Raw genomic sequence first — 20174 nt, 5'->3', positions numbered from 1 at the left:
ACTTATCACCGTTAGCCACCATGACTCTAAACCCATCATGCTCCTCTGTCTGTAACCCTCTCCTGGCTACCAACTGTGCATCTATGAAGTTATGTGTAGCCCCAGTGTCAATAAGAGATATCACTTTCTGCCCCTGGATAGTACCCCTGACCTTAAATGTGATTGCCTTTTGGGCCCCTGTCAAGCGTGCCAACGATCTATCATCCTTAGGAATGTTGCTCTCCTCTATAGTGTTACCCTCATCTGAATCGAAGTGCTGATCCTCCCCTTCTGACTCTGACTCTTCTGCTGAAAAATACTCCATTTGATTTGCCTTAGCCTTGAGAGAACATTTATGAGATAAGTCCCAAGGCTCTCTACAATGGAAGCACAGCTTCTTCTTTCGAAGTTCATTCAAGGTTTCATTGTCTAGTCCTTTTGATCCTTCTTTGGGTTTGCTATACTCTTTCTGAAATGATTTTTTGTCTTTGTCCTTGCGGTAGGAAGAATCTGTTGAATGGTTTTTTCCTTTGTATACCGAAGGGGCTAAATCTCGTGCCTTTTTAGTTGCTTCAGCTAACGTGAGTGGATCATGTCCCTTCACCCAACCTCGTAATGGATCAGCAAGACCATCACAAAATAACACCACCAATCTCCTAGGAGAGATATCAGTAACAAGTACAGACAAGCGCTGAAACTCGGCAATGTAAGCATCCACAGAACCTGACTGTTTTAACTGTGCTAGCTCCTTGAAATGTAACTCGGGATCCTTAGTGTCAAATCTCCCAATCAATGTTTTAGTGAATTCCTCATAGGATGTAATCTGATTATGCCCCAAAGTCACCATGCCATGATGCCACCATTCATGTGCAATGCCATCCAAGTGCATAGCCGCATACTTGATAGCCTCCTCCTCAGGCATAGGATTTAGCTGCAAGTATGTATCTACCTTCTGCACCCAAGCTCGAGCAGTCATCTTCCCTGAAGCATCATAATAAGGTAAAGAAAGTTTTCCAACTTTCTTCCTCAGCTCAAAGTTTTGATTCCTCCCTCCTGCTTTAGGCATGTGTCTCATCCTCAAGTCCATATAATCTCTAAGAGAAATATCCGCCTGAAACTCTGGTCCACTAGCCTCCCAGTCCCTCCTGAACTGATCCTGTAACTCAGTAATCTGCGGTTCGTTTACTAGATGAACCGAATCTCTGGGTGGAAAAGTGGGTAGAAGAGGTCTCGAGCTCGCAGTCCGTGCTGGGCGTGCAACGTGTCTAAAGTTATCAGCCTCATTCCCATTATTGCCGTGTCCATTATTACCATTAATGTTATTCTCAGGACCATTGTTGTTGCCTTGGCCTTCATGGTTATTGTTTCCCCCGTTGTTATTGTTTCCCTCGTTGTTATTGTTTCTGTTGTTGGCATCACCTGGATTAATATTGACACCCATCTGTCTAGCCATGAGCTGCAACATCATGTCCATTCGCCTATTCTGCTCCTGCTGCATACGCTGCCCCTGCTCTAATGTATCCAGTAACTGTCGGAATAGTACCTCCTCCTGATCTGGACCAGCATTTCTGCCTCCGCCTAATCCTGTATTCCTGTCATCTCGATCACCCATATTATTGTTCTGATCACAGAATATCTCCTCTGTGTCTGTATGGTTGAATTCAATGTCCCCCTGCACGGATGTACTAGACTGTTTGCTTTGCAAGTCTGAAATCCTATTTTGTCTTGCTCTGGTATCGCGAAAATTATAAGACCCCTGTCGCATGCTCAAACATAAATGCTTAGCCTGTGTTTTTTACTTACTTTTTCCCTCTATCCGGCTGTTCCAAATTCCCTATAAGACCTCCACAGGATGGCAGGACTTATAGCTCTGATACCACTGTAATGGGCACCCACCGGTTATAACTTTATGAAAGACTTTGCAAGGAAGCTCTGATACCACTGTAATGGGCACCCCTGGATGTCCCAAAAAACTAAACCAAATTGCTGAAAGGAATTATGTCAAACAGTTTGCATTCAACTTCTTAAAACTCCTTATAACTCCGGAAATCAAACGTTTATTTGTTTGTTGTGTTTCATGCATGGAATTGGTATCATACAACATAAACAAGAAAGGAACTACAATAATATGCAAAGTGGAAATGAACTGCTGCTAATAAAATGTTATTTTCAGAATTCATAAAACCAAATACATGGCAGATTTATCAACTCACTAATTACTTCAGCAATATTGTCATAATACTCCAGCCCATGCTTACGAACTTGCTGCTACAATACTTTGTCCTTCAATCAGTCCACTACCTTCGTAATACCATTCCCTCAAAGCGGCATAAGCGTCGGACAAGTAGTGAAGAAGATATGAGCAAAATACCAAATTTGCCTGTAGTCGGAAATGCAACTAAACTGCCTGATAATGAAGCCAAAAACAAAGAATTCCAAAGGCCAAACCCCAAGGGAATGACGTCTAGAATGTTACAAAAGAGGATAGACGTCCTCAAATGCCAAGAACTGAGCTGCAACTCACGTACCAATTTCTTCTCATATTCAACCTGCCTAATGAAGCCACAGATGCTTCCTTTTATTCTATTCTCACGGGTCCGCTCAACTCATATGGGCAATGTGGGATAAAAGATGTGTAATATAAAACATATATTAAAATACCCCTTATGTCTCCCTTGGGTACACATCACCATAAAATAAATATTAAAGTAACACTTTAATATTTTACAATTAAATTAGACGTTACTTTAATAAAACTTCAGGCATTAAAATGTATTAGCAATCGAATTCCGAATAATGCGAGTGATAGCTCATCGGAAAGCTCTCACCGAGGAGTATCGAATCCAATCACCAAAATTGACCTGCACTGTGTCCTGCCGACTTACTAAAAATAGTAAGTATGCCTGAAACTGAGTAAATTAACTTCGTTTTGGCCCAAACTGGAAATGACTAGGCCAAAACACTCCAAGATCCCATTAAACCCTTCGTTAGCCCTCGGGACCATGTAGAACAAGGCTAACACACACACACTTGGTCAACTGCTAAAATGGGGACATTACAATTGGTCCTTGTTTTTGCCTTGCTCGACTGATTGGATGTAAGCCTAGTCTCTCTATTCATGATGCTCTAACTGGTCTTTGTGATATTTTTAATTTAAAGCTTAACAAATTCATGTTTACTCTATCTATTGAAATCTTATGGTATTTCTGGTTGAGGAGAAATGAAGAGATTTTCCAAAGCAACAGGAGAAACCTTACTGAGTTTAACATATCATGTCTCAGGTCTCCTTGGTGCCGGACATCCCAAGAGATAAACTCGTGATCCTTATCCGAGAAGGTGTATTGATGGCCTACAAGCAAGACATTCAAGCAGCCAGCTACTTCAATGTATACAATGACATGCTTAATCAAGAGGAATTAGATTCACTCAGGTAGTTCACAAGTAGCAAAGGCATTGATATTCAAGCAGAGAATTAAAAAGATCACTGATGACAGAGCAAAGCGTGTGCCTTCATGGGAGGACCTCAACCCTGCTAGACCTGCTGTGGAGCCTATTCTGGAAACTTTTGAAACTGACAGAGCTGATGTTAGCAATAACATCGTTGGAGCTTGAGACTAAAGTGAACATACTTTTTTGTTGATTTCTCAGTTTTGTTTTGTATATGATTTAAATGCTTATCTGTAAAAAAGATATAATTCGAGGTAGTTGGGTATAGGTACCTTAGCTGGTACCTAATAGGCTTTGGGTTCTGTTCAAGTCAGCCACTAAAATGATTCGAATTGTCTATGTTAACTATGTTTCTAGCTTAACACTCTATCTTGATATATATAAAAACCAAGGTTGCATGGGTACTCGTACCCACACCCCTGGTACTCGTACCCACTGAGTACCCACGTACCCAAGTACCGGGTACACGTATCCCACGTACCGGGTACTCAGTGGAGAGTATCATAGCTAAGGACCTTGATTAAGATTCTGATTTTAGTTTTTTATTTTTGTATTAGCTTGTTGTTTATCAAACTTAATTCAATACCAAATCAGTTTGAAACTTTGATACTCATTAACAATAAACTTTATCACTGTTCAAGTCATAAGTTTATCATTTGCAATATGTCATTGTTATATGATTTAGGATCCTCTTGTTCATGTTTAAAGTCCGCCTTCTTTGTTATGCATCTAAGCATTTATCATGTACTATTATTTCAAACGTATAGCAAATCTGAAACTGAAAACAATACATTACATTTGCAAACTTTATCACTGTTCTTGTTTTGAAAAACCATTGTCATGACTCATAATTTCAGATTTTTTATAAATATAAAGATATAATTTTTAAATAAGTTTGACATACTCAAGTACCTACGTCCCCTATTACGAAAAATACTTTAAACATTAAACATTCAGCAATAGCATATATATATATTTCAAATTTCTTGTTTTGAATGCTCAATGTCATGACTCATGACATATATTTTGATTTTTATATTTTCTATAAAATATTAATAATATAGAAAAAATAGGCATACACACGTACCCCCGTTCCCTATTTTGAAAAATATGCGTACCCGTACCCGTCCCCGTTCCCGTACCCACGTACCCGTGCAACCTTGATAAAAACACTATTTTATCATTTCACAGAGGATTCATGATATTGATCTGTCGTTCAGGAGCTATGCCCTGCCCTGGACTAAAAGCTGGATAAATTAAAGATTGAGAAATTTGAAAGGTGACAAATGCTCAAGGAAATGGAAAGCAGCTCAGACATGATGGAAATGTGAAATGCATGTTTACAGTTTAAACGATGCTTGGATAAGGTTAGGAGAGCATCTCTTGAACAGTTTTTATCATACATTTGTCATTTTTCATGGTTTTGGTGTCTCGGTTTTGGGCCAAAATTATAAATACCAAATCATTTATTGCAAATTCATAAATGCCCAGGTGGGTTTGGTGTAATTCATGGTCATGGAATAACAAAAATTCTTTGCGTTGATCAGGTAAATTGGTAAAGGCTTACATCCAAATTTGGTCATCAGAATTTCTTATTCCGGAGGATTGAAAAATTACAGGAATATATCTGGGGTTTTCAATGATACATATAATAATTATACAAATCTGGTTGACATAATACAAACAAAGGCTCTAATGCAACTGTAGTCCCTTCCAATGGCTGCAAGAACGGTTTGTATTGGTACCAATCTATGGCTCAGGGAAAGTGAGCTTTGGATGCATTCCTCATTGAACCTCCTTGCATGTTCTGCAATCATAAATAAAACAGTAATCCATCATTCACTTGTCTAAGTTCTTCTAGATTGATTTTGCTTTCACAATGTCTTGCTTCACAGTGTGCGCTATTGCAGTCATCCACGCTGCAATCACCATCAGTGTCCCATTTCAAATGTGCAGCGGTGAGAGAATGAGAGGAAATATGAGTCGGTTGCAATCAAAGGAACAGATGTTTTAAGTGTGTATGCCATGTGAATTTCCACGTGAGAGGAAGAGAGAAAATAAGACCCTGATGCAACTGAACACATTCCGACTCTTGCCTCAATCATTTTTGTTCTGCTGCAGGGTGAGGGGAACATTTAATGGATTGTTTGATTCTGGGTATGCAGGGCTGAGACATTTTGTATTTGCAGTTGCTCAGTTCTTTTTTCTATTCAACTTATAAAACTCGTTCTAGGTTTTTTGTAGGAACAGCAATCTGTGTACATGTTTTTATTTAGAGTGTCCAACAGCAATGCATGTATTTGTGAACATCCTAGGGCTGTCAAACACGTGTTCACTGTACCTTACCAGGTCACCGCAAAGTTTTAAGCGGACAAAACTTTATTTTGGGGAAAAGGACAAACCATGAAGAAATCTGATGTTTGCTTCTTTGTTTAAGAGGAAGCATTCTTTGTAGTTATTGCACATCTTATTGTTCATATTCTGGATCCTTGATGTCTTTCATATCACTCTTTTTAAAGATTTTTATTAGTTAGTTTCTTATTGTTCATATTCTGGATCTTATTGTTCATATTCTGGATCCTTGATGTCTTTCATATCACTCTTTTTAAAATTTGTATTAGTTAGTTTGTATTGAACTATAACCAAAGTCATTTGGAGAAGACTTAGAAACTGGTACTAATGTTTTAAAAATAAGAAATGAGGGTTTATTATCATTACAATAAATAATTTTTAAGTAATATTATAACATAGAGTTTTGAAAACAAGAATAATAAAAAGTTTAAATAATAAGTTTGAACATTAAAATCATTGTATCAAAATATCAAATCTAAAATTCAAATCACTAATAACTAATAGTAATGTTATTCAATATTATTTTATCATTATATATTGAAATTCAAAAATATATAGTTTGATGTTGAATTGTTGATAGATACAAGTTTCGTATGTATAGTTGAAACTTCCTAACTTGTGAAATTGAGTCTAAATTAATGAGTATATCTAAGTTTTTAAAAAAAAAACTGAAACTATAAATTTAGAACACGTGCGCAAAAAAGTGGTGCAAATGAAATGAAAAAGTACATATAATGTACTTGTCACCTCTTGTTAATGTTATAGAAAAAAAAGGCTTACGTATTTGGTGCATTGATGTTATATCATATTAATACCAAGTCATGATTTAGGTTCTCTCTACCATTCTCTATCATACGTCTTTGCATAGACTTGTGTTTTTAGCTTATAGAAGTCTATCAACATTACAAAATGTGTTCTCTTTATTGCTTTTTTATTTTTGTACAACTTTTACATAAGGAAGAATCTTGAATTACTATTTTGATTTTTTGTTGTTTAGGTTTGTGGACTATATTTGTTCAGAATTTGTCACAGCCATCGTATAAGTTCCAAATGTGATATAATTGAGCAACACCCTGTTTGCAACTTGGCTAACATAGATGTATGGATAATGTCATGCATTATTATCAGTTAAGGTCCCTGTTTGCAACTTGGCTAATATATATGTATGGATGATGTCATGCATTATTATCAGTTAAGGTCACATGAAGTATGGGCAAAGTTTGGTTTAGATTGATAAAAAAATTGTCTAAGTATCAGAGGGAATAATTGTCAGCAAGAACAGTTTTAGTCAATAAGCTTCACTGGAAGCAGATATAGGGCTACAATTTTGGTATATGGTATAACAGTATATGATATATCTATGTTTGTTAATATTAGTGTATCAGTTGGAGTAATATTTGGATGGAAATCATGAAGACAAATTGATATCACAGAATCAAAATATGAGGCGAAGGATGGATAATTAGACTAAGAAATTAAATTATCTTGACAATTCAAGAACTTAGTATTGTAGGGACGACATCCTAGATGTTTCCCCTCAATTAGTAGGAAATGTTATGTTATTCAGGCCGACTAGACACAGTAAAATGAAAAGAACCTATATAAGAAGATTTTTTGATTATGCGAATATATACATGATTATACTATGCTATGATTACATTATATGAACTTTGTATATCTTGTTATATGAATGTTTTGATGGTCAGAAGTGATTGATCAGATGCAAGGAACACATAAGGACTAATTAGATATTAAAGATATTAGTATAATCAGATCACATAAGGAAGATATCAGTATAATCAGTTTTGGTACAGTATATATATCTCTTATATAGATTATAATTGATTGTATGAACAATGAGTAACCCCATGGTATATTCCCTGTTTATCGAATTTCGTAGCTAAGTTTTTCAGATGGATGTAGTGATTGGAGTTGATGCTTGCAACCAAATTTTCTTCGGATGACATTTGAAGTACCATGGCATTTTCTATTGCGAGTTCATTACAGTGGCTCCCATAATTCCAAACATGTAATGTGCAGATTTTCTTTTAAAAATTCCACAGGCCTCGAATTCCATAGGAAATACACAGAGATTGCAGAGGAAATATACGGAGCAACAAGATACAATTTGAGGTTGTGGAGTGCAAAAACTCCCTCAAATGCCATAATGCTCATAAATGTACCAAGGCCCTAGAATGCCATAACGCCGTACTGGTACTTAATGCATACCATCTCCTGCAAAATGTTGTAATTGCAATGGCCGTATGAGTCTGGAGTCTTTCCATTCATTATTACATGTCTTGTAGCTTTCTTTAGAGACCGGTGCCATAATTTTCAAGAGGCCAATGAGAACTGTAATGTCACTATAAATCGTGATCCGAAAACTGTATACCTGCAGTTGCTTACCGTTGTGAGACAACTTCCAGTTGCAAGCAACTCCAAAGGACAAGTCTATCGCTATATATATGCCCCTCAGTAGTAAATCAAATTTACATAAACTATGAGTGGGATCTTCAAAGACTATTGTGCTATATTTTTTCCCTCCCTACTGAGGATTCCTGTAACAGATTTGAGCAACTTCGTTCAGCAGTTTCGGTTCAGGAGGTACCAAACTTACGCGAAATGAGCTGACCAAAATCCATCTGCAAAAAAACAATTTACAGATATAATTTAGCACATACGTTTAAGTCCCAAATGCCAGATCTGACGTAAGGAAAAGATAACTGCAATTAATCCAGATAAACAGAATATTAGAAGAGCTTCATTAGGAGTAAATGAAGATAAAGAGTTGCTCTCTTCGTGTTGTTAAGGCAAAGACTTAAGCAAGGTCACTCACATATCTTCGTCTTCAATAAGAATGTGCTGAATAGATTTCCATTTCCTCCACCTCTCTGAGCATTTCCCATTCTTCTGCCTCTTCCTTCACCTATCCAGCTTTTCAGTACATAGTTCTACAGGCATTCTGAAAAGCTGAAAAGCATGCCATAAGTAGGACATAATGCAAACAGTTCGCATTTCTAACAATAATTTCACACAACACAACTTTAACAAATACCACACATCCATATAGGAAAAACTGAATACTAAATATCAGTTCATCATGTTTAAAAACAAGTCTTACTCTTCAAACTTTTAAACGATTGAAAACAAAACCTGAACCCTCTTACCTCTACAAACCTAACATCATACCCCTGCTGTATGCAGATGTGGCTTATAGCTTGTTTCTCTTAGCCTCACCAATATTCTCCACAAGAACATTGACCATGTTTGAAATGATGGAAACGGTTTGCATCTCTCACAACAATTTCTCTAGCAACAATCTTAGAGATATACTTGGTTGCAGTGTGGCAGTCAATACAGACACGAAGGTTTTTGACAACTCTTATAGTTGTTCCTGGAGCCATGTTTAACAAACCAAATGCAATTGCCAATCTCTCACTATGGTAGCAGATAAGTATTTCCTTCTCCTCCTCCTCCACATCATTCAATACATATCTTGTATCTGGGATATACCCTGCTATATTTAATTCTGAAGACAATTTCCTCAACATTGCATATATTTCCTGTGTTTGTGAGTGTGATCTATCTCCTGCTTGAAAAGCATGAACTATTTTATTGATTTCAATCCAACTACATCCGGGCATCTTTCTAACTCCTTTATCTTTCATCAATCTCCTTACAGTCTGGGCGTCACCCCACCTACCTGCTTCTGCATAAATGTTTGATAGAAGAACATAAGGTGCAGCATTTTTAGAATCCAAATCCAAAAGTACTCTGGCCACAGATTCTCCTAAACATATGTTCTTATGTGATCTACAAGCTCCAAGTAAACACAACCAAATTACTGCATCAAGTTTCATTGGCATTTTGATGATGAAATTTAGGGTTTCTTCAAGATAGCCGGCACGACCAAGAAGGTCAACCATGCAAACACAATGATCCATCGTAGGCACGATGCAATAAGAGTAACTCATGACATTAAAGTATCTAGAGCCATCATGGACGAGACCAGCATGGCTGCATGCAAATAAAACACAAACAAAGCTTACATGATCAGGGTTGGTTCCAGAGTACACCATTAGTTCAAATATTTCGAGTGCGCGCTTGCTATATCCATGCATTGCATATCCCGCAATCATCGAATTCCATGAGACTGGACCTCGATGATGCATGCTATCAAACAATTCCCGTGCATTCTGTATGCTTCCACATTTTGCATACATACCTATGAGAGCAGTCTCGAGAACATCAGACAAAAGATCTGTTTCAATTATTTTTTGATGGATTTCTATACCTTGCTCTAATGCTCCAAGCTTGGCACAAGCTGGGAGGATGCTGGAAAAGGTTGAGGAATCTGGCATTACACCTGATAATTGCATATGCTTGAAAACGTCCAGCGCTTCTTCAGCAAGTCCATTCTGTGCATATCCTGCCATCACCACATTCCACGAGGCCACATCTCGCTGATGCATTTTCTCAAACAATTCGTGTGCCTTCGTTATGCTTCCACATTTTGCATACACATCTATCAGGGCTGTCACAACTATAACATTTGATAAAAATCCCCTTTCAACTATTTGACGGTGGATTGGTATACCATGTTCTAATGCTCCAAGCTTGGCACAAGCTGGGAAAATGCTGGAGAAGGTTGACGAGTCTGGTATTACACCTTCCAATTGCATTAGCTTAAAAACCTTCAGCGCTTCATCTGCGAGCCCATTTTGCGAATATCCAGAAATGATTGCAGTCCATGAGACCACATCTCGCTGAGGCATTTTGTCAAACAATTCAAGGGCTTTCTGCATGCTTCCATTTTTCACATGCATGTCCATGAGGGCAGTCACAACGGCAGCATCAGACAGTAAACCGCTTTCCATTACAGCTCGATGGATATCTATTCTCTGTTCTAAATTACCCATTTTGGCACACGACGGCAGGATACTAGTAAAAGTTGCCGAATCTGGCACAACGCCGGACAATTGCATTTGCTCAAAAACTTGCAAAGCCTTTTCAACAAAACCATTCTGTGCATATCCTGTAATAATGGCATTCCACGAGACAACGTTTCGTTGAGGCATATCCTCGAAAAGTCTTAGAGCCTGATCAACAGCACCACTTTGTGCGTACCCTGTAATCATGGCATTCCATGAAACCACATTTGCATTATGCATTCTGTCAAACAACTCGCGTGCCTTGTTTACGCTTCCATTTTTAGAATACATGTCTATCAGGGAATTCACCACAACAACATCAGATTGAAACCCACATCTAATTACCTTTCCATGTATCCGCAAGCTATGTTTTAGAGATGCGACATTTGCACATGCAGTGATAATGGTGGAGTAAGTGAAGTTATCGGGTTGTACAGTAGTCCGTTGCATTTTATCAAATAATTTCAATGCTTCGTGAGGAATCGCATGCCTTTGGTAAGCTGCAATTATCATATTCCATGAGAAGACGTTTGGTTCAGTCATTTCATCGAAAATTTTGCGGCCACCCACAACACTTCCACACTTATCATACATGTTGATAAGCGTGTTGTGTAAAAATGTGGGCGCTGCAAATGTAAAAGACCAGTCATGGATGTGTGAGTGGATCTGTTTGCCCACTGGAAATGCTTTCTTGGCAATGCAGGCCTGCAATAGATGAATATATGTGGAATAGTCTACAGAAAGGTTTTGAGAGGTAAGAAGAACGTGCATGGCCTCCTTCAAGCAACCCTCCTTGCAGAGTGCTCTGATTTTGAGATTGGCCAAGGATGCCATTGCATGAAAGTGTGCTATCAGTCATTTTAACTTAATAACAGCACTTACAAGTCTTTCGAAATGGTCTGTGGGTATATATACTTCATTTTTAGTTTTTTAAAATGTTGATACAGAAATAAGTCAAAGAGTTGGGGTAGTATTGGGATGGGTGACCTTCTCAAAGTTTGGTTGGTTCACCCAGATTCAATGAGCACCAAGTATTCTATTTATTCTCATGAGAAATGGATTCGAGTGAATCACTAGTCATGAAATATGAGTGAGTGAATTTGACTCAAAAACTACACATTAAATCCTTAGCAATATAACAATAATAGTTACTTAAGTTGTGAACATATGTTTGAGCTATTTAATGATGCATTAATTTATTTGCAATATTCTCAAATTTTACAAGAGCATTCTTGGTGAATAGAGCCATATTATGTGATTCTAACATTTAGTGGTGCATTAGATAGACATGTCCATGTTTGAGGAGAACTATATAATGAAACAATTTATTTAGCCCAAATAAATTAGAAAATTATTGTTTGAATAATTATGGTACTAAAGAAATTGGAGCTAGTGATTTAAGAACATAGGAAGGTTTGTTGGGTTCATATGAGAAAACCGACATTTAACTTATTGTTATTTGGTTATGCATGAGGGAGTTTAGGGCTTCATGCTACATAGAAGTTGGCATAGATGATTTGGTATGTTAGAGCTAGATGCATATTTCGTATTTACTAGATGGTTAGTGTCAAGAAGACATAAATTTTTAAACAAAAAATATATTTTGTTGTTGGATTACAACCTAACTTTTATTTTGCAGTGGCCATGTTTGCATCAAGTCTTGGAAGAACCTTCATTCAAAGGTCTTTGATGTAATAAGCTTCAATCGAAGGTGTTTCACACGTCACCTTTGAATGAAAATCCCAAGACACATAAATTTTTGAATAAAATAATGCCTTCAAGGAAAGGTGCAGTGCCTTCAAGCAAACTTTTTTGAAGGCATTATTTAATATTTTATAGAAAAAACTTATAAGTCCAAGTGAGGGGGATGGGGGTTATTCTTGTTTTGGGTCTTGGAAAGGTATTCATTCAAAGGTCTTCAATGTGAGAACCTTCTTATGAAGGTGCTTCATACATCACCTTCAAATGACACTTAAAAGTGATTTATTTTTTTGAATAAAATAATGTCTTCAAGTGAAGGTCTTTTACTCAAAGCATTATTATTATTTTTTAATAAAGAAAACACTAATAAAGCCCAAGGTGTGTATGTAGAATTTGATGATGAAGAAATTCATAGATCCCTGGATATCCTGCATGCAAATAACCTATTACAAGGAAGAAAGAAAGGTAGAGAGACAAAGAAGGGTTTGCTCAATAAACAAGAAGATTGAATTTACTTGTGCAAAATAGAATGAATGAATTTACAACAGATCAATCCTTATGAAGGAGATTGAAACCCTAAAAGGGAAACCCTAAGAGGTAAATGACATTTACTAATTACTAATTAATTATTAAATAAAAATGCAAGGTGCATAAAGTGAAATCTTAAGAAGGGAGTAAAGGTAATTTAATAAATTAAATTAAATTAACCTATTACTCTAACACCCCCCCCCAAGATGAGCAACAATGCAACTACAAACAATGTAAGGAAACTACAATGCGGAAAGCAAACTTGGGTCCCGACAACAAGGCTTGATGAGGTACCCAATCACAATCAAATCTCTATGAAACAGAGAAATAGAGAAAACCCACTAGGAAAAACCCTACTCCAAAAAGAGATAGAAAAGGATGCACAAATGAAACATCTCAAGAGATTCTCTCATGACCATAAGTACAATGAAAGCCCCCATGATAGAAGCTTGAGAATCCATAGCCCCCCCATAAGGGCAGAACTCCTATGTCAATGTACCAATGTAGCTCCAATATGAAGGAAACAAAGGCAATGGACACAGATGATAAAACCCCTAAATGTAAGGTGAAGTTGGAAGTCTTAGCTGATGCTCAAAAGAGAATGCATGAGAATTCTGAAATGGAATCTCCAATGGAGGTGGGATAGCATGCGTGTTGGATCTATCATCTGAGAGGAGATGTGTCCTCTGATGTATCCTCAACAACTGCAATAGGTGGCTTGATGATTGGAGCTGCAATAGTAGGCAATCCTGAAGAATAATCATGTGCGATAAATGGAATCTCAATAGAAGGTGGAGGTGTAGAAATCACAACATTGGTCTTAGGAACAACACATAAGTTCAAGCAACCTGACTTCACCTTAGTAGTCTCTCGTGAAGAAGGAGAGTGAGTCTCCGATAGTAGAGATGGTGGACCAAAATGAGAGGAGTATAGGCGAGAAGAATGATCAACAATCCCTATAGTAATAATATTGCATGTCTCACTATCTCTAATGTGCACTAAATCTTGTGCAAACTTAACTATCTTCACTGGCCCATTATGAGTAATATGATAGATAGAGAGAAGGTTAGAGGACAAATAAGGAACACAAAGTACATCATGAGATGTACCATCATCAACGCTAATAGAACCTTTCCCACATACAATCATAACAATGTTGTTCCCCATCAAAATGTGTGGAGTAGGAGAAGCCTCAAAAGAAGAGAACAAATCTTGAGAATATGCCATATGGTGTGAAGGACCTAAATCCAATAACCATATAGAAGAATGTGAAGTAGTAATTGCACATAGTGCATAACCCTTTCCTATATCTTTACCATCTAACTAAAATGATGATGATGAAGACGATATGTGAGAAGTAGAAGGAATATCAATGTTTCTCTTCTGAATCTGAAACCTGTTTGGCATAGCCATCTAACTTCTTCTCATAGCAGTGTGACTCGTCATGTTTAGGCTTATTACAATAAGCACACTTCAGTCTTTTTGGCTTTGGTTTACCCCACTAAGGAGGAGGTGGCCTTGATGAACTGTGAGTGCTAGAATCAATTTGAGACTCAGTAGAATGAGATTTCTGTGTCTTCTCCTTCATCCTTGAAGATGGTCGAGCTACCAATGCATAAGTTTGTGAGCCTGTGAGAGAATCCAACTAAGAGAGCTTAGCTTTCTCTCAAGTCAAATGATCACAAAAAACCTCAAAGGATGGCATGGTAAATCTATTGCCCGAAGCATCTTTGGTGGAATAGAAGGTAGAAACAAAAATCTGAAAGTTTCCACGAAGCTTATAAAGAATTAGGTAGATGCACTCAGTGTCAGTCTGGGTTTTCCCACAACCCTACAATAAAGATCTATATTGATTGAAATTCATCAAGAAGTCCTCAATGGAAGGAAAAGAATCTAGTACAAGAGAGGTAAGCTCTGCCTCAATTTGAAGTTCCCTGAACTCATTCACTATACGAAACAAGCCTTCAAGCTTGGTCCAGATAGCTAGAGGGGTATTGCACCCATCAAGATGAAACTGTAGATTGTTGGATACCTGTAAAGAAATCAACCCTATTGCTTCATCCATCTTGTTCCTATGTTTCATGACGTCAAAAGGCCTCTGTAAAACTAGTTGCACTGCATCTAAACAAGACCATAACCCTTTTGACCAGAGAAGTCATGTCATCAAGGTCTTCCATGTGTGATAGTTATGAGGGGTCAAAAGTTCTAGACAAGAAGAGGTCTTGCCCATTGTTTTAGAAGGTGTTGGATTATTTTTAAAAAAGTTCTAGTTTACTGATGTAAATAACATAAACAACAATACAAAACACCCCCCACAATTCAAAAAACCTAACCCTAGCTACTAGAAGGAATGCGTAAACAAGAAGAGAGAAAAAAATTTCAATTTGAGAATTACATATACCTTTGAGAAATACTAATGAAAATAGAAGATAATCTAAAAAGGGTTCGAGAAAAGGTTTCTGGTGCCTTTTTCAGATAAATAAATGAAGCTATAACGAACAAGTTATGCCCCTCGAAAGATTGAAGACATCATTAGAATTCAAGCACACAAACAAGGATCAAAATAGAAAAAATGCCAAAACATAATGGCACAATCATCTCCGTCTTTGAATCAACTTTCTAGTCCTTCTTTCAGATTAAAAAAATACCCTCGTATGCTCAAGTTAGAGGCAAAAAATTGACAAGACCCTCGTATGGAAAAAAGAATTGAAAAACCCCAAAAACCTTGTCACGGGCTAAAGACCTAGCCCTCGAGCCCCCACATGACCCCAGGTTGGGTGAGAGGGGTGGTGGTGCTCAGGTGAAGGAGAGGTGGCAACAACCTAGTGGCTGAGCAACGACGGTGGGTGGGTGGAGCTGGAGCAGTCGGCGGGCTAAGGGTCGCAACGGTCAAGCTAACTGTTTGTGGTCACCACGACAGTTTTTCAAGACCGCTAGTAGTTTCAATAACCATTGCAATTTTGAAAAATTGTCAGTGGTCCAAAAAATGCCGAAATTGATTTTTTTTTGCAATTTTGGTTTAGATTTGTGTGCCAGAGGTCGTACGGTCCTAGTATGCAAAAATAATTTGCCTCCCAGGTCAACGTTGTCCAAAATCAACAAAATTTATATGAAAATGGGGGTTTTGATGCCTTTTGAATCTAATCATGAGGTCTTCTTGGCCTCAAAGTGCTCCAAAAATTAGAGGACCCCTATTTTCAGAGAAAAACCCTAAAAAATGCTAGATCTATTATGTCAAACCTTCGTTCTTCTTTTTATTCAAACAAGAACAGACAGTCGCAAGCAAGGTTTTGATACTATCTAGAATTTGATGATGAAAAAATTCATAGATCCCTAGATATCTTGCATGCAAATAACCTATTACAAGGAAGAAAGAAAGGCAGAGAGAGAGAAGGGTTTACTCGATAAATAAGAAGATTGAATTTACTTGTGCAAAACTAAATGAATGAATTTACAACTGATTAATCCTTATGAAGGAGATCGAAACCCTAACAGGTAAATGACATTTGCTAATTACTAATTAATTATTAAATAGAAATGTAAGGTGCATAAAGTGAAATCTTAAGAAGGGAGTAAAGGTAATTTAATAAATGAAAATAAATTAACCTTTTACTCTAATAGTGTAGGCATGATTTTTGCATCAAGTCTTGGATGAGCCTTTGTGTAAAGGTCTTCAATGTGAAAATGTTCTTCCAAAGTTGTTTCACATGCCACCTTCGAAAAAAAACCTTATCAATTATCCTTTTTAATAACATTAATATCTTCAATTGTCAATGACTTTTTCTCAAAGGCCAAAATAACAATTACATTCTCATTTTTGGCTATAGCATATCACATACAATAGAAAAGGAAGTCATGTTGTAACATTGGACTACAAGAGAGAACTTATATCACCACACCACACCAAATCAAGCTACTACGTGAGTTAAATAAAATTTTCCCTATCAACACCAAGTATAAACTCTTAAGCACTAGTTTTTCATGCAATAGACATTCGAAAACCCTAGATTTTCATTAACAATGGAAACCTTATATTTTAGTTCTTTACCATTCACTTTATGTTCTTTATCTATTTTGGTAACACTCTTTATTGTAGGCCCCCTGGTTAATATTAAATTATCAATATATACTTCTTTGATATACATACAAATTGGTAAACCTAAAGTTGACTCAACTTCTAATAAAATACAATCTATATCATCTATTTTTTGTATACACAAGTACTTCAAATCAAAATATAAATTGTATTATTTTATCATAAAAATAGGGGTCAATGCTAGGTTGTACCACAATTATTCATCTTAAGTACCTGATGATTCATAGTGCATTTCTCTCTTTCTTAATGGTATTTGTCAATAATTTGAAATCCTTAGGGTTTTTAGTTGCATACCTTCACATCATTTCCTTTACAAACTAATGGCTACAATACATTATGGATGAGAAAATAATAATATATGAGCACTACATTTCTCATAAGAAGATTATATAATAGGACAATTATCCAAGCATGTGATTTTATATAGGTAAAATAATTACAATATATTTGGAAACTTATTATCTTATTTTTGAGTCTATTATAGTTTATGACCTTTTACATTTAAAGGGATTTTAGTTGCTCCTAAAACTTTCAATATAGTAATGTCTTGATAGAAAGAAGATAAAAAAAAGTTTGGTTACTTATAAAAAAATTAAACAATTTTTTTTATGTTGAGATATAATAAAATAGAAGAGATTTTTGTGATAAAACATGAGCTCATGAGGATTCAATAGTGGATGGTGTTTATGGTGGTCCTAGTTTGTGAAGCCAAGGAGAAAACCTAGTCACACTCTCTATCTATTATGCAATTATTCTCAATATATATAGCGAGGAGGGGGATTTATGGTATCTTGAGGGTTTTGGCACATTTTGGATCTAACCATTGTTACAATAGGGGAAGAATTGTTAGGTTTTTGGGAATTTTAGTGTATTTTTTGGTTGAGCATTTTTTATGTGAATGGAGAGTGGAATTGGGAGCTGTAAGTTGCTTCTAGGGTTTTGTTTTTACTCATCTCCATAAAAATTTCTTTCTTTTGGGTATCTTTGTTAGATGAACTTCTTGGAATTTGCTTTGTATCTTATTCATTGTGTTCATGGGGTTTTATGAATCAATTATATATGTGGAGACCCTGAATGGTTATGCGAAGAGGTCCTTGGAAGAGCCTTGGTTCAAGTCAAGTCTTGGAAGTCCTTGGAAGAGCCTTGGTTCAAGTCAAGTCTTGGAAGACCATTCATTCAAATGTCTTTTATCTAATTACCTTCATTCAAAGGTGTTTCACACGTTACCTATGAATGAAAAGCCCAAGTCAAATGTTTTTTGAATAAAATAATGTCTTCAAGCAAAGGTGTCATCTACTCAAAGGTATTATTTTAACATTTCATAGAAAAACTTTTAAATCCCAAGTGAGGGAGCAATAGGTCTTGGAAGAGGCTTCATTCAAAGGTCTTCAATGTAAGAACCTTCTTACAAAGGTGCTTCACGTGTCACCTTCAAATGAAACCCGCAAGTCAATTTTTTTAATAAAATAATGTTTTCAAGTAAACTTGTACGTTTATCAAATCATTATAAATTTTGTTTCTAGGGAGACACTATTAAAGCCCAAGTAAGGTGGGCATAATTTTTGCCTCAAGTCTTGGAAGAGCCTTTGTGCAAAGGACTTCAATATGTGAACATTCTTTCAAAAGTGTTTCACATGTCACCTACGAACAAAAACCTCATCAATTATTTTTTTAAATAACATAATGCCTTCAAGTGTTGACAATTTTCGCTCAAAGGCATTATAATATTAGTTTAAAAAATAATTAAAGTCCAAAATGACAATTGCATTCTCATTTTTGGCTATAGCATATCACAAAAAGTAGAGAAGGAAGTCATGTTGTAACATTGGACTATAGGGGAGAACTTATATAACCACAACATGCCAAATCAAGCTACTATATGGGTTAAAGAAAATTTGTCGTATCAACACCAAGTATGAGATCTTATGAACTAGTTTTTCATGTACTAGAAATTATAAAACCCTAGCTTTTCATAAACAATGAAAACCTCATATTTTAGTACTTTATCATTCACTTTACATTCTTTATATGTTTCGGTGACACTCTCTAGTGTAGGCTCCCTGGTTTATACCAAATTCTCAATATACACTTCTTTGATATACATACAAATTGTTAAACCTAAAGTCAGCTCAACTTCTAAGAGATAATATATTTATCATCTAGTTCTTGCACATACAAGTATTTCAAATCAGAAGATAAATCGTAGTATTTTATCATTAAAATGAGGAATTATACTTCAAGAATGGGTTTTGCCATAAATTAGTCTTCTTATCAATACCTAATGATTTATAGTGCATTTCTCTCTTTCTTAATAGTATTTTTCAATAATTTGGAATCTTTAGGGTAGTTTTGATTAAGTAAAAATGAGTTTTAAGAGGACTCGAAACCTTTTACAAAGAGAAAAGAAAAGTATCGATAAAAGTCCAAGAGAATATGTGCATCAATGCCAAAAAGATAAACAAGCCCAAAAATAATGCCCTAAAACAACATGAATATAGAAAAGACAACAAAAAAATAGCAGAAAGACAACAACAATACAACTATAAAGTCTTTAGCATGTTAGCAGCCTGATCAGCCAAAATGTTCATGTTCACAGCAAAAGCCCTCAACTCATCAATCTCTTTATCATCCATGAGCTCTATCTTCTTTGAGTTTTCCCTTGTGCATTTTCTAGGTCCATGACCATCCTTCATCTCCTTTATACCCTAGTTCTTTCTCCCCTACTCCAGATTATCTAGCAAAATCTTGATATTATCAGCGATAGCTTTCAAAATGGAATAGATTAGATTAGCAAGCTTTTTCAAAACATTCTCAGTGCCCTCAACTCTTATATCCAAAGTATCAATCTTCTTCTGCATATCCTTCACCATTTGATCTACAGCTCTAGTTTTACCTTCAAGAGGTGGGACTCTCTTCATCATGTTAGCGACTTCTTTAGCATTCCCAATCACATCTGAGTGTATATCTAGATGCTTTCCTAAAGTCCTCTCGCCCCTATTAGTTTTTCTTAGATGATCAATCTCCCTTCTGAGATCCTATATTTTCTCCTTCATAATGTTAATGTTCCTCCTCATCACACCAAGATTTCCAAAGACACCCTTCATGTACCCATGATCATCCAGGACAAAGCTTTGATTTAG

General features: G+C 36.3%; 1 pseudogene across 2 annotated transcripts; it reads right to left on the bottom strand.

Annotated features, from left to right (window-relative positions):
• Positions 1 to 7717: 7717 nt before the first annotated feature.
• LOC149555808 (pentatricopeptide repeat-containing protein At4g30700 pseudogene) lies at positions 7718 to 11681 on the bottom strand (annotated as a pseudogene). 2 transcript variants are annotated; one of them, XR_016364569.1, is made up of 3 exons: positions 8946 to 11681; positions 8615 to 8748; positions 7718 to 8420 (listed from the first exon to the last, which is right to left on the bottom strand). The product of XR_016364569.1 is annotated as a pentatricopeptide repeat-containing protein At4g30700 pseudogene, transcript variant X2 (transcript). The 2 variants fall into 2 exon arrangements; XR_016364568.1 differs by having other exon boundaries at positions 8615 to 8740; positions 8946 to 11680.
• Between the last annotated feature and the right edge of the window lie 8493 nt (positions 11682 to 20174).

The sequence above is a fragment of the Cupressus sempervirens genome, chromosome 5 (genome assembly GCF_028749045.1).
Source record: "Cupressus sempervirens isolate cs-2001-9-10 chromosome 5, ASM2874904v1, whole genome shotgun sequence".
In the NCBI taxonomy this organism is placed as follows: domain Eukaryota; kingdom Viridiplantae; phylum Streptophyta; class Pinopsida; order Cupressales; family Cupressaceae; genus Cupressus; species Cupressus sempervirens.
This window is presented reverse-complemented; position numbering and strand designations above follow the sequence as displayed.